Source organism: Ruditapes philippinarum, unplaced genomic scaffold, assembly GCF_026571515.1.
Source record: "Ruditapes philippinarum isolate M1 unplaced genomic scaffold, ASM2657151v2 ctg6072_1_1_1_1, whole genome shotgun sequence".
NCBI classification, from domain to species: Eukaryota; Metazoa; Mollusca; class Bivalvia; order Venerida; family Veneridae; genus Ruditapes; species Ruditapes philippinarum.
The window spans coordinates 15,768-32,420 of NW_026852154.1; the positions used below are offsets into that span (position 1 = coordinate 15,768).

The window sequence follows — 16,653 nt, forward strand, 5'->3', positions numbered from 1 at the left end:
CAGTATGTGGCGTGGCAATTTTCCTTTTCAAAGTATCACTTATGTAGGGGATACACATTTGATATCTCAAGCCACCTTCTTATACGAGACATATTGTTTACATTTGTGTAACTACACAAATCAGAAACGGTATTTTGCTACAACACCTAAGAATGTAAACAAATATCAAGAAAACTTTGGGAGTTGCTGGATAAGATTATTTCATAATTAGTTGTATAAGTCCATGTAAATAAATAAACGATATATTTTTGTATGTTGTTTGAAGAAACTGACAAATGCACATTGTATACCTACTGACATTTTTTCAGATTTGGTTTTAACTGTATTAAAGAGTGAATCTTAACATTAATTGTGGTTACAATCCAAATAATAGAAATTGTCAAAAGTGCCGAATGAATACCCCCACCCCCGACATGCGCTTGTCAGAAACTTGCTTTTTAATTTTGCACAAAGGGAGAGTTTAGTAGTTTATAGATTTTTTTCAAACATCAATAAATCAAAGTCTGAAGGCAATACGTCCTTTATCCCTGAGATTTCTGCACTTCTACTCAGTGAGATCGATCTACCTACAAAGTTTTATGTTGATCCCTTTTATAGATCTCAAGTTATGTCATGGACAAAATTCAAAGAGTAAAAGGACAATAACTCCAAACTAAGGGAACGGAGGGTTACAGTTCTTCTGCACTAACTTCTACTCATTCAGATCTATCTACTTACAAAATTATTTCGACAGATGTAAAAAAAACATTCTTCACTCATTATGCAAACACCCTCTGTTTTGTTTACATATAAGGTTACGTTTAAGAACTGTTTTAAATCTGAATAAACGTTTAGGTGATCCGATTATTCAACTGTGTTGTTTCGCAATAAAAAAGGCAATACATCCTTATATATTTTAAAGATCCTGTAACACAATTTTTTCATGGTTTAATTTCATAATTATGGTGCTCAAATTAAGATTTGTCAATATTGTAAGTTCAAATAAGCATTTTTTATAAATACATTACCCAATTTAACATTTCATGGAAATAAAGGGAGGTAATTACAGTCAAATTAAGTCAAATTTTCCAATAAGAAATGAATGCATGCAGTTTATTGATTAAATATATATAAATAAATAAAAAAACCCAAATATTTGCAGTACACATTTTACATATTCTTCGATGTTTGAAAATTGTTTTATTTGCATAATTATATACTTATATAATTTTTTGCAAGTGTGGTATACACCCAGTAACAATATCAATCATACGCTCCCTTCGCAGCTTACTGAATACACTCCCGTTACTTCAGACCGCTGCTTTAAAACGCGTCGATTCATGATATTGACCTTTACAGTGAACTTTGAACGACCAATGAAAGTTTTCCAAAATCCAAATCGCCCGAAAATCTTTATACGCATTTTCATTGGTGGAAACAGATGACGTATGTACAAAATTATAAATACACGGGTAATTCCTCAAAATTTTGTAAACAAAATGGCGACTGTTAACAATTCAACTTTCGATAAGCTTGCAAAAAGTTTCAATTATGGACCCATTAAACCGTTTCAAAAGGCAGTGTAACAATCTATCATTGAGCAGAACAATGGCACTTTTGTGTGTGCAAAGACATGATCGGGAAAGTCTCTGTGTTTTCAAGGGTTTACATATTTATATAGTGAACTTGGTGATTGTTTTGGTATTTTGCTGATGGAGAAACAAGTTTGGGAATTAGACAGATTTCTGCCACTTACATAGATCAGCGAAAATGGGGATATTCGTAGAGGAAAATATCTGTATTCTGTTCGACGAAGTACACACTGTCATGGTATGTTTTTCATTGTTCTTTTCACTTTTGACTAGTAAGAAACATGCTTTTCATTAAATTCTATATGTCAAATTTTAATTATATGTACAAAGGGTGTGAAGCTAAGATTTCTTTTTGGAAGTGGCAAGGCTAGTCGTACGGCTAGACAATACAGTGTGTCATATATGACCCGTAATTGTGAACTTTTTTGATGATCAAGTGGGAGATTTTTCTTCAAAAAGAGGGAGATTTTAGAATTTTTAAGAAACAAAGAAGGAAGTTCTGACATCAAATATTGGGAGATTTCTTTAATTTGTGAAAATATATACCCCTTATTTTAAGAAAAATCTTTAAAAATATGGCTGCAGAAAGTGGGAGTCTCCCGCTAAAAGTGGGAGAGTTCACATGTATGATGACCCACATACGGCAAGAACTTTTGTCTAGCCGTACGGCTAGCCACTTTCTATCTTATTTTCTATTTGTTGAAACCTTTATATTGTTAAATAAGCTTTGCATCAACTAAGCAGGTGTCAACTCAGCCCAGTATTATCATGATTATTTGTATAATTTTTATCTCAACATTTTATTTCATTGATAGAAACAATAATGATGTATCATTGATATTTTCCTCAAAATTTCTGTCTATCAATTATGGATACTGTATCGACACATTAAAAAACATTGATGATTTTGACATAATAATTAAATGTCTAGAAATTAGGAAAATTCACCCAAAAAAGGTGCCCATGTCTTACAATATCTGTTAATTGTTACTAGTGGAGAAGTGCTACATCATCTGTACATGTCATAGGGTGAGAAAAATGCAGTCTGACCCTGGACCCTCTACCAACTGAAATATACTGCTGCTTTCACATTTTCTCAGTGCAACTGGGAACAGTTCTGAAACATGATATACATGATTCTCAGCTCTTGAAGTTTTTCTCATTTAACAGAGCAATGTGAATTAAATTTTGGACTGCACCAAATGTCACAGGTTGAGAAAAAATTGCAACCTGATCGGGACTCAAACCAGGGACCTTTGAAACATGTTTCCATGGCCCTACCAATAGCCTAATTAATTCGGCGTGATCGGTTTGACCCATTTTACAGACTTTTTTTCCTTACTGTCAAACCGTTACGCCTAATTTTAACTGTCATTTTTACGCACGGAAAATCTACCGGTAACACTATCGATAGTTTGGACTGATTTTTACTGCTTAAACCTAAAAGTAACTTCAATTACCTCTAAAGATCAATAGAATATAAATTTTAGTACTAACTTCTCCTAGAAAAAATATCAGATTGTACCTGTCTTTGCGCATACATGCGATTTATTTCAAATTTGTACTGTCTACTCTATCTTCGGCGGACATGTTATGACGTCATCGTAAAAAATCGATTCCGTGAAAGCTGGTAGTAGCTACCAGTGTGTCTAGCAGGTAAGTGTGGGTTACGCATGAAGATTAAATTAAACAAAATATCGGGGGAAATAAATCTATTCATCATTTTTTAATAAATGTGTGCATTATTAGATACTATTGAAAAGTATCATTGTATTTAACCTAAAATGCAATGGTCCTGTTGTTTAATATTTTTTAAATATTTTAATACATGTACTCAACATTTATCAATTGGTGGTTTGCCTTCTTGTTTACTGCTAATGACTGCCAAATGTCACTCTCGGATAAAATACTGACTTCATTTATACATGCATATTTATATGACAATTAAGAACGTAAAAGAAATATTGAAGGAAACTATTTGAAATACATTTCAAATTATTCAGTATTTGTACAAATAATATTTCAAGAGCTCTTTTTCACCGATTGCCGATGTATAATACCATATTAAACCTATTGATAAAGTTAAATGTCTTCTTGACATACTTTATTAATTTACTAAAAAGGAACTTTATTGTGATCCAGCCATATGCTGTGTAACTATAAAGGAAGGGTCACATATTTTAATTGAAATAAATCTTTTTATATACGATATTAAAAAAAAGTCATTGAGAAGATCAGATTTTTCAAAATGAACAGATTAAGACTTATAAATGTATAAGGTGTATGTCTTGTTGTTTTCATACTTTTTTGGTGACACTTTTGTTTGTGTCCCTTGTTGTTTTCTCGTCTATGGTAAGTATCTTCCCTTTGCCCCTAGTTTTATTTCTTTATTTCGCCCCCCTCCCCGAATTTCCTATCCCCTTCCCCTGTGCCTGTTAACTTAGTGGTCCTGTTTCATACTTTTTTGGTTTCTCTTTTATTTGTGTCCCTTGTTGTTTTCTCGTCTTTGGTAAGTATCTTCCCTTTGCCCCTAGTTTTATTTCTTTATTTCGCCCCCTCCCCGAATTTCCTATCCCCTTCCCCTGTGCTCGTTAATTTAGTGGTCCTATTAATCATTCATTTATTTATTTTCTTTGATTTCCTTCTCAGTTACATTTTAGTGATAAGCCTGACCGTGCTCTCCCTTGCGCCCTGTCCCGTTTTAATTTAGAATCATCCTGGGCTCCTTGCCAATGGTTCATGTTCCTGGGTCGTGTGGGAGTTGCGTTCATTGAACGCCGCCTTTCCTTGCTCATCTTGTTTATCATATTGTATACATGTATACCGAACCGTAACAAACAGATAATGATTATCAATACAAGGTTCGGCAAGCAAGCAAAGAAATGTAAAGAAACAGAAAAAAAAATATCCACATTCATGTATCCACCCTCAAAAAAAAAAACCCACCAAAAACGCCTGAAACTGCAAAATCGAAACATAAATACACAGGAGTGCCAAAGACGGCTCTGGTAGGTGCAAGTGCTCCCTTTCGCCGGTTTAAACAGAATTGACCACTTAAACATAATAATGTTGAAATTTTTAATCAACATCCACAAATGTGTACATAATACGGCGGTAATCATGGAACTTTCAATATGACACATTCGAGGTGCCGTTCAACGGGAACTAGATAACATGGAATTTTTAATGGGTATCAGAGGTTTTGGTGTCCTTTTGCGACAGTCGTTCTAACATTTCTCCCATCTGTCTTACATTGTTATGCTATTCAACGTCTAAATAACGGTCACTAAATTTCCTCTTGCTGCGTTTTTATCATAAACCCCGTCAAATCTGTGCGACAATTGTATTTTCTGAGGACTGTCTGAAATTCCATTTTATAGTTTGAAATTTTAAGATTTTTTTTTCGGAATTTTAAAGTTATTTTTGGTTGTTTTGAACTTCTTCCCCTTCACAACCGTCCTCAATTTCTTTTAAAGATAATAAACTAGAAATTGATATGGAGTGTAATATAAATTGAAATTCTTCGTTACTTCATCATGTATAGTTTAATTATAATTATAATTCATTAAGATGTACTTACAATTACATTGTATTTTCGTATGTGGGAAATCATGGCAGGGTTAAAAAATAAAAAGGTAGTTCAGAAATTTCACCTAATGATCACAGATGTTAATAAATCCAACTTAATAATATCTAATTTGACAATTTAAACGGACTTAAATGCAGTATAATCTGACATCATAAACTATTTAATTTGTAAGTAAGGTTATCAGAATTTTCTTTTCACATTCTCTTTTTAATGCTGAAATATTTGTGTGTGAATAAAAGATGTATTCCTGCAATAATTCATATAAATAACATAAACAAATTGTATAATAAAGCTTGGCAAATACAATCGATCGCCGCCGATACCTGTGTTACACCATGGATTTTACCATGACACCGCTTTCCAATATGGCCGCTTTCAATAACATTCAACGATTAAAAAATTAAAGTGGAATATTAAGACTTCTGTTCGACTTTGAAGTATGATAATTTGGAACCTTGCATAAAAAACGATTCTCGTTCAGGTAATGTATACCGTTTCTTTGAAACTTTTCTAGTTTTCGCTCCCAACAACTTCTAATTGGGAAGCGTCCGTGCATAAAAATGCAGTTCGTGGTTGGACTTGGAAAAAGACAGCGCCCGTCCAAAATTATCTCGGTGTCTCTTTGACAAGTCTAATTAGTTGGACTACCCTACCAATAGCCCTATCCATCTGCTCACACATTTTCTCTCCTGAACATTGAACATTTCTAAACTTTGACATTTATTTACTTGCTTCAAAACTAAATATAATCTTAATATGAATAAATAAATATATACATGTGATATATAAAATATAATGAATGAGTACAAGCTGCTGATCATTTTGCTAAAAAAATCATATTAAAGCAAGCTTTTAAATTTTATTGTACTTAATACATTTTTTATACATAAATATACATATTACACTTATTCATGTGATGTCAACCTGGATGTTGTGGTCACCTGTCCTTAATTTTTTTTAGTTTAATTCCCTTACTGGCCACTACAGACAGGTTTGACTGTAAGTTAATATTAATACAGTACATGTACATGTTTGTATAGAGTGATTTTTGTTTAAACACCGTGGCTTCCTGAGGTGAAAAATATAGCAGGATAAAGGGTGAAATCCTGAAATCAAATTCTTGAATCTGAGAACAAAATAATAAATTTACACACACATTTTATAAAATTTTCATTTCAATTTAACATGCATGGTACATAGCCGAGACTATCTTATATATAGGGACAGCTTTCAGTGAGTAAGATGTACATGTATCATGTACCTGATATAAGTCAGCTGTTGTTAAGACATGCTTATGGAGAAGGCTGTGCACAGTGCATTTCTGGGGAAATAGCATTTTTAGGGGAAAATATATCAAAATATACCTATTTTGGACTTGGGGAAATAACCTTTATTTAAATATTGGGGAAAATCACTGATCAGCATGAAATAATTTTGTGATGTACATGTGTATATATATATTGTCAATGACAATTTGTCATATTGTAATATGGGAAAACTTCTTTCTAAATATTATACTATGAATATGTCATAAATTTGAAGATTTTCATTTCAAACTGGAATATAGAAAATTAAGTAGCCATCATTTCATACAGTGGTATTATTATAATTTTATAAAAATTATAATTTGAGCTGCGTCACGACAAAACCAACATAATGGGTTTGCGACCAGCATGGATCCAGACCAGCCTGCGCATCCGTGCAGTCTGATTAGGATCCATGCTGTTTGCTATAGGGTTTGTAAGCGAACAGCATGGATCCTGATCAGACTGCCCGGATGCGCATGCTGGTCTGGATCCATGCTGGTCGCAAACCCATTATGTTGGTTTTGTCGTGACGCGGCTCATTTTTAGAGCCATAATTTTTTTTTCATAAAATTTATTTTTGTCAATACTTGTGATGTTTGGATGATGTTTAAGGATTTTGGGTTGTAGAGGAGGAACAGGGGTATTAAGTGTAAGTCCTGGCCATGCGATGTTCACCTGGGGGAGTAATTAGGCTATTTTTGATAGTTTGCACAAATATCTGTCTTTTCACATAATTACAGGCTGCCTCAAAAACAAAGTTACTATTAAAGTTTGGCCATGATAGCTAGAGGGATTTTACTATTTCCAAATGTAAGGTGCTTATGGGGTATTGAAAGTATAAATTAAACAGTAGCTCAAAGGAGATACTTTAGAAGATGATTTAATTTCAAATTTTAAGTTTCCGCATTTATTGAATAAATAAAGTTTAAACTAAGTTTCTGCATTTTGACAGATTTCTGTATATGTTTAATGGATCAACACCATTCTTCTGAAATTAAGGTGGACTATATTTTGACATTTATTAACATAAAGTTGGTTATTTTCTTTAAAGAACAGGATTGTTACTGTATAAATGATGTTTTCATACTGTTCAATTCTTATATACATATATAATTGAATAAATGTCATAATTTCTGTTTTTTAGGGTATATGACAAGAAACAGAAAGATGTGTTTCATCCAGTGTTCACAGGGGTTGAAGAGCTTTGCTAGCACTTACAGCTAGAGCTAGTCCAACAGATTGTGCCAAATACTGTAAACATTGTGTACTAAGTACATGTATAAAAGAACCATTAGAAATAGTACAGTTGAACTCCAAGGCATAAAACATAGGAGAAATCAGTGATCAAAGTATCTGTGGATCTGAAAGCCTCTTGTAAGTGGGAAGTAAATGTTATGAACAAAGACTTATAATGTGATTTACATGCATTTACAGAAGATAAAATAAGGATTTTTGACCTTGTTTATTTATCTTAAAATAAAATTTGGGATGGAGAATTATGTGACATATTACTACAGCAAAGATCAAATCAAATCATCAATCAGAGCCAAATAGCAGTCTTAAAGTCTTCACCACTGCAAAAATGTTGAAATATGGTTAGACTTTAATACTTGAACAGTATGGACCATCATCAGTATATGATCAGATACCTGCATTCAACATAGAGATTAAGTTTAAGTTGTGTTGGAACACTTTCTCATGGAATGCTTTAATTACTTTATAGTATGCGTAATTTCAGGTCAAGGTTTTGCCCAGGTTTGGCCCAAAATGTTAAGTTTTGTGAAAGGCGACAGCCTTATGGTGACAAATTCATGAAAACTACATATGTATTGGTGCTGCAAGTTGTGACCTTTATCAAAAAGATGTAATGATGGAAATTTTACTGGTCATATGAAATACATGTGCATGTGCAATTTAAATTATATATTAAATCAGAATCTTTAGTGTCCTATCAACACTCACATCAAATGGCTGTACTTAGGTTTAAAATTCTGGCATCATTTTCCATGAAATTTAGATCTTTTCTTTTACAATTTTGTAATTTTTGATAAATTTTAAAATTAGCTGTTTCTGAAACATGAAAATTTACTGTGTGAGATATTGTGTAATGCATTAAGGATGTAACAAGTTGAATTTTGTTGACTTTATTTTCTGCCCACATCAGGCACCAGTATTTTGTGAATGATATCCCCTTTATAAATTTGAATATTTGGGGTATTTACAGCTTCTATGTTATTACTGTTGCTTACCCTAAATGAGATAGCACCTTTAATTAATTAATAATTAACAATGAGTTATGTCTAATTTTTTCACAGTCTTGAATAAATGTAGATCTGCAGGAAATGTTATAATTACATTGTAAATGATTGCATTTGAACTGGGGGCATTTGTTTCACATTAAGCATCATATCATATAGAACAAGCTGCATAAATCCTGCATAATTATTTTTGTTTAGGAATATGGTTCCTGATCCTAAGTTAGATTTTTTAATTCAACTTGTAATGTCTGAACTAACAGTTTTGCTTTAACATGAAATTATTTATGGGATATTTGTCATTCATGACAACATAATAAGACTTGCAGCATTTCTTTAAATGCTTTTAGATGTTACCAGTATTTGTTTTTGAATTTTGCAAAATGAAAGCATTGATGCAAAATTATATCAACCCTTAGCCTGTAGAGTTTCTTAATGGAAATGTCTGGCTTTCATATTTAAAAGTGTTTATTATCATTTTGGGTACATTATACATCAGGATGGAAAGTTAAAGTTAGTGAGACAACAGTGTGGAGCCTGTTCAGTCTCAATAGCCTGGCTGTATACTGCTGGCAAAGGCTAATCACTTGGTTTCAGCAGTGTAAGCGTTAAATGCTGGCCTGGTATCAAAGTTTTAGTAGGCATTATGTCGGAAAAGTTCAATGGCTCTGACAATTTAAAGTCATTCTTAAATTTTGTGTTCTAAGACTTAAAGCAGCATGCCTCCAGGTTCATGCTAATTTTCATTAAAATTTTCAAAATGTATTAAAAAATATTAAAATATTGTGAAGTGAACAAAGAAAGTAATTTACACATTGCAAATGGCACTTACATTCCACGTAAATAACCAAAAACAAGTGAAATATGCAAAAATAGTCCTTATAAGTCACGCTGGTGATTAATCATGGAAAATCAAAAAGTATCTTTTTACTTTTCTAAAATTCTAAGTACAGTTTATTTTTATTCATCTGCAGGCATGCAGTTTTAAAACTTATTGAACATTTTCTTTGATAAGCTGGTATAGCTTATTTACAATCAAGCATGAAAATAGCAAATTACACTGTCCTAAGGATAATGCTAAATTACGACCAAATAATATGACCTATTTTGAGTTTTAGCCTCATAAACCAGATACTGTTCCGGCCTTCTTTTGGCAATTGCCAAAATATTTATATATATATATAATTAGCTCACCTGTCACAAAGTGACATGATGAGCTTTTTTGATCGCTTTACATCGGGCTGTCGTCCGTAAACTTTTACTTTAAACGACATCTTCTCATAAACAGCTCAGCCAATTTCATCCAAACTTCACAGGAATGTTCCTTTGATAGTCAACTTCAAAATTTGTTCAAAAAATTTAATTACATGCAAAAGTCTGGTTGCCATGGCAACCGAAAGAAAAAACTTAAAAAATCTTCTTAAAAAAAACGAAAGAGCTTAAGCTTAAATATATGGCATGAAACATCGTCTAGTCAGTGTTTACAAAGTTTGTTCAAATAAATGACTTTGGGTCAAAATTGGCCTTGCCCGGGGGGGGGGGGTTCTATTAAAAAACCCAAATAGCAGCTAGAGCTTAGATATGGGTGTCTACAAAATTTGTTCAAATAAAAGCCCTTGGTTCAAAATTGGCCCCACCCTAGGGTATATGTGTAAAGTAAAAACTTAAAAATCTTCTTTTAGCTAGAGTTTAGATACTAAGCATGAAATATCTTCTAGTGAGTGTTAACCAAATAAATTTTGTTCAAATAAAAGCTCGGGGACAAAATTGGCCCTGCCCAGAAGGGGGTCATTGTTTTTCCCTTAATGTATATAGTAAAAACTTTAAAAAAAATTAAGAGCTCGAGCTTAGATATTTATCTTGAAACATCTTCAAATGGGTGTCTACCAAGTTTGATCAAATAAAAGCCCCTGGGTTAAAATTGGCCTCACCCCGAGGGCCTATATACAGGTGAGCGTCTTCAGGGCCATTATGGCCCTCTTGTTTTTTTTCTTGTGAATGATTTTCTATGTCATTATTTGAGAAATTATTAATTAGTTAGCTTACATACTTGCTGATAAAGCTTAGAAATCCTAAAATAGTTTACTTGGTACAAGTAGATGAAAACTGATCTACCTTTAGTGTCTACATGTAAGTTATTTCTGATTATATTTGAAGTAATGCTGGTCACATGACTATTGTGGTTAAAATAAAAACAAATTTGAAAGAAATTTGTTAAATTATTACCATTGATTTACCAAAAATAAGATAATAATCTGTAGGCTCTTGCTTTGATTTAATGCATATTTAGTAAACACTGTACAATGTAACAATGTGAATTGGAATCATGATTTCACTGAACATAGTAACAATATGACCGGGTATCTGACTCAGAAAGTTTAATATTAAACCAGTGCTGAAGACACAAATTGTACTTTAAAACCTGAAATTAAATATGCATTGCCTACTCAATAACTAGCTAAAAATATACCAACCTATTTGTATTTAGTGTTGGTCAAGTTTGATCTTGCTGTTATTCTATTGTTACTATTGACTTAGGATGTTAACTTCATAGGAAGAGAAATATTTGTCAATTTATCCCTGTGATTCTGAGTGACCTTACAGCCAACTTATGTACTCTTTTTTTTTTGTTATGTTTATGTGATCAAACCTTGATACATTATATTTAGGACTGTGGTTATACATGTATGTTAAATCAATAAAATATTGCATTTGTAATTTCATATACACATTGTTTTGAAAATCAAGACTTAGAGGTATGAAATAAATTCATTGATGATCTACAGTGCAGTTATTATTTTTAGCTTAACTATTTGAAGAAAAATGGGGCTATCCTTTACACCTGGAATTCTTCATCAGTGTAACATCTTAAAGTTTTTCGTGCAACTAATGGCTTGCACTTTACCTTGGTTTGAAATCTGCATTATTTCATGTGTAAAAGACTTTGCACACTTTTTGGGATCATAAAAATTGTCACTTTCCAAGGCCAGTAACTCTAGCATGGATTTTGACAGAAGTATGACCCTCTAAACTTGTGATTTAATACAGGTTAAAGTTTTGCCTGCAAAATTAATCTTGAAACTTAATTTGTATGTTTGTTTTGGGTTTTACGTCACATCGACACAGTATAGGTCATATCGCAACGTTCCGGCTTTACTGGTGGAGGAAGACCTCAGGTGCCCTTCCGTGCATTATTTCAGGCACAAACGGGCACCTGAGTAGAACCACCGACGTTCCGTAAGCTAGCTGGATAGCTTCCTCATATGAAATAATCCAAAGTCCCTGTCGGGATTCGAACCCACAGCGGTGAGGGGAAAGTGGGTTGAAGTCAACGACCTTAACCACTCGGCCACAGACGCCCCGAAACTTAATAATAGTATACCTTGGAGGTCACTGTCAAAGGCTCATAACTTGTGAATTTTAAATGAAATATGGCCTCATGCGAACATAAATAAAATTGCAACACTTGATCATATGTATATAAATGAAATATTCCTTAGTTAATTCAAACATTTTCAATCAAGTTCTGAGAATAGTTAAATAGAACAACTGTTCTATTGACAGCCCTTGTTGATATTAATGGACAAGCTTGTGGTTGCTGTGGTAGTCTCCTGATTGACTACAATATTATTAAGTAGAATAGCTGAATTTCAAATGAGTAACCAATGCAGTTTTACTATTGATGTTTAAAATAGTGTTGGTTGAGTTTGCACATATCTGTATGTAGTAGCCTATGTATATGTCATTTTGCACATACATGTATATATCATGACTGTACAAAACCTGCCCATCCATGGAAAAAACACAGGGTATGAAAGTACGTCAAATATGATTTTGGATATTCTTAAATGGCCATCATTAAAGCTAGATGATACTGACTTTGTATGTACTGTTCTATATAAGATCAGTCAAATTAATATTTTTTAAATTACTTTTTGTGCATAGTATACACCTGGACCTGGTGTAATGTTGCAATAGCATGTGATAACTTCTTCCGCTTTATTCATACATGTATATAAGAATGGCTCTGTTTTTCGAGGGATTGGTTGAGTTACTGTCGAAATGCTTCTGGTCATCTGAGAAAATATAAGAAAAATAATTTTAACGGCCTGACGTGGACTTTCTTGCAGCCAGAATATGCATGCGGACCATTATTCGTATTGAGCTACCGTTTACGTAGACTCCATTACAATTGACTATCCATAAATAATATATCATCGCGAATTTACCATTTTGGTCGTTTAAAACAAACAATTTTATGTAAAGTACAAATGAACACGCATTGTTTACATTACGGTGCGTCAAATTCAGGTATGTGACAAATCGTTACAAGTAAGCTAGTCACTGATTGGCTGAAGTGTAGACATGGATTTTCCTGTCTAAAAATAGAAATATCGGTCTGAACCTACAATTTTAGCAGAGGTAAGAAGTGAGCGATAGTGGAACATTCGACCGATGCGCAGGAGAGTATATCAATCACAAAACATAGAGGATCTTTAACAGATGTTTGTATAGAAACTCTAATACAGATAATTTTGCAATTAAAATTGTATTATGTACATTTTGTTCTTGCTTTCCAGGCAAATTTCTCATGTTTCAATTGATATTCGGTTCATTTATTTCCGTAACACTGATAAAAAGTAAACTCATAGCGTGTTCTATAATTGGCTATGGAAAACATTTATTTTTCAGTTTGTTTAATACTTACTTCTCGCGCAGAAACTGCCGTATATATAGTTTTATAATCGTCATTAATTGAATGAAATTCAACTTTAAAACATTCAACAATGTACCGATCAAATTTACTTTTTAAATAAGATGTATTCAGGGTCTCTGTAACTCGTTTCAATAAAAGTGATATCATTTTAAGCATTTTAATAGGGTTTTAAATTATGAACAATTGTTAAACTCTACCTCCATAGGTCATGTAAGTTGATATTTCATTCACGTTTTTGGTTTATTTAAAAACAAATTTCTATGTTTATGAACATCGCTTATACCTAATAACCTTTCGATCTGTGTCCGATTACATTGTTTCGTTATAATGGTATGCATGTTTTACTTTGTCATAGCTTTATCTCATGAGCAATCTGTAGGTATTGAGTTCGTGTATTGACAGGAAGCCTTTTTGAATAATAAAGTCATAAAAGTCACTTGAAGATCTTTTTTATGCAAATTCAAGTTTTTATAGTACATTAACCAGGTGACATTGTTGAGGTCTTCCTCCACCGATAATGCTGGAACGTCGCCAAATGACCTATATGTAGAGTATGGTTTGGGTAGAACACATGACCAACTCTGACTGGGTGTTCAATATTTATTTTGATGATGTGTAAATGAAACCTATAAAATGAATAAACAATTATAAATACATGAAATACAAAACACAAATTAAAATACAAATGCAATATCAATTCAACATTTCATATTTCAAACAATTTCAATTATTTAATTCATACATTTCATTACATTTATTTTAAGTAATTTAAAGTAAAACATATCTTACCAGGTGCAACTGGCTGACCTCTGTTATATAAAATTATAAATATCAAATCCGTTCTATAAAGAACAAACGTAAAGTTGATTTATATAAATACGTACAATATTCAATATGTTCTATGAAGAACTACTGAAGTTCACCTTACAATGCAAAGTATAAAAAATGATTTCTTAGAAAAGGAATGTAAATTGCCCGTGCATAAAATGATATGAAATCACTCTCATCCAATTACATTCTAACTTAACAAATATACAAGATATTTATTGGACATCACTTAACAACACAGAACATAACAAGGACATAACAAGAGACAGTTCACTGAGCATAGTAACTCACAACAAGAACAAGACATTACCCATAATTCTTATAATGATGAATGAAAATGATGTCATGTGTTTATGCCTGGATGAATGAAAATATACAGTTAGTTATTCACTACAGTGATTACAACTGTGTTTGTAAATATAGGATGAGTATACAGATAAGCAGTAAATTGACCTTATCTACACATAACAAACAGGTGACATTGTTTTAATATGATAACATAGCAAAATAGGTAGACAGTGTTTAGTTTGGCCTATTCGTGGACACATTAATGATGGATTCGAATAAAAGCATATTACCGAAGAGGGAAATCTACAAGGGTGAAGTTATATACAGTAAACTGCGCGAGGAAATGGACCAAGTTGAAAGTATGAATACCAGACAAGATGATGTGTGGGTATGCAGTTTTCCGAGATCCGGTAAATGTTTTTTCATTTTTTGATATCATTTTTATGATACGCTGTGAAATTTGCCATCTTTTAAGTTACATTTAATCAATTTCACAAAAACAGAAATAGCGACATTTCATTAAAAAATTAAGTTTCATATCGACTTTAGATCTTGTTTTGGTGTCCAGACAACCAAAATGAGTTTTATGAGCATAAAAATGTGTAACCTCATTGTGGCGAAAATGAAAGTTCAATTTCTGTTTGCATGAGAAACTCCGCCTTCAGATCATCACAAACATGGCTGTAAGTAACAGTCCTAATTTAACGGTATATTTCCGAATTTTAACGGATGTTTTCATATAAATTTAATCTTTTTTATGAGATGATAATTTTTTCTAAACCCCAGGTCTAGTGCACCGTGAAGCTTAAACGGTTAAAGTGTGTTTGCACAAGAAAATTTTATATTTGCTGTGTTCCGGATAGCAACTATAACACCGTGACGTAGCGCGTACACGAGTTGATTATAGTCTTCATTTGCATGTTAAAATTCGTATACAAACTTAAATGTGTTACCGTGGGGTTTTCCATTTAAAATCCTAATTTATGAACAATATTTGATGCATTTACAACGATACTGTAAAAAAGGTTAATGAAACTGTAGAATGCTTGGTTTTTAGGCCGACGGCAAAAATAGTTAATGTAGCTTTAAATGATGTTTGGCTCGAAGTGTCGACTTTCCCTTCTTTTTACATTACTGTTGGGTTGCTGGACACTAAGATAAACTTTATAAGAAGGATAAAACAAATCTTTGAAAAATCAATTAGTAAATCAAAATAAGTTTACATTTTGCCATTGTTCTTTAAAATTCTATAATCTATTTCGTATGAAAGATAAATAATTCGCATGGCTATTTCCTAAAAAATATCCATCGGTAATTATCTGTTTGTAACGTTTAATTTTCAAAAAAAGAGTGGGACAGTCTTTTCAGCAGAATTATATTTTATTTTAAACATTTTTCAATATCAAGTGTTGGTAAATCAACATTATAACAGTCAATGTTTTGATATATATATTATATATATATATATATATTATATATATATATATATATATATATATATATATATATATATATAAAAGAAAAAACGCTAATTTAAATTTGCCGTAGCTTTCGGCCTTCTTCAGCAGCATTTAATTTCTACATACAAATATATCAAACAAAACAATGGAAGTGACGTAACGTCAATGAACGACGCCCGCCGTGGCGTTGTTTGCAGTCTGCCGGACAAAAAAATCAATACCATATGGACTTGCCCTCCGTGCTAAGCGAATATGTACTAATGAAACGACTTACAAACAACATAGAGAAAATATTAAAACTCAGTTACAGAAACGAGGCTATGAAGATCGACATATTGAAACAGAATTAAATAAAGTAGATAGTTAAAAAAGAAGTGACCTATTACATTATAATGAAGATAAAGAAAACACTGAAAGAATCCCCTTGGTACTGACATTTTCCAGAGCGCTTCCGAATGTAGGACAAATAGTACGAAAACACCTACCTGAATTACACACCTCAGATAGAATGAAGGAAATATTCCCGAATCCACCAATTGCAGCATTTAGAAGAGATAATAACCTACAAGACATTCTCGTTCATAAGAAACACAATAAACTATTTTTTCAACAGCCGAATTCCTGTGCTCCTTGCAGAT

The 16,653-nt window shown here is 32.5% G+C and overlaps 1 long non-coding RNA gene across 1 annotated transcript; it reads left to right on the top strand.

The window, feature by feature from the left end:
* The first annotated feature begins 1,257 nt into the window (after positions 1 to 1,257).
* Positions 1,258 to 13,180, top strand: LOC132750795 (uncharacterized). The gene is made up of 3 exons (XR_009628599.1): positions 1,258 to 1,809; positions 7,612 to 9,507; positions 10,365 to 13,180. It is a non-coding gene; the product is annotated as an uncharacterized LOC132750795 (long non-coding RNA).
* The last annotated feature ends 3,473 nt before the right edge of the window (positions 13,181 to 16,653 follow it).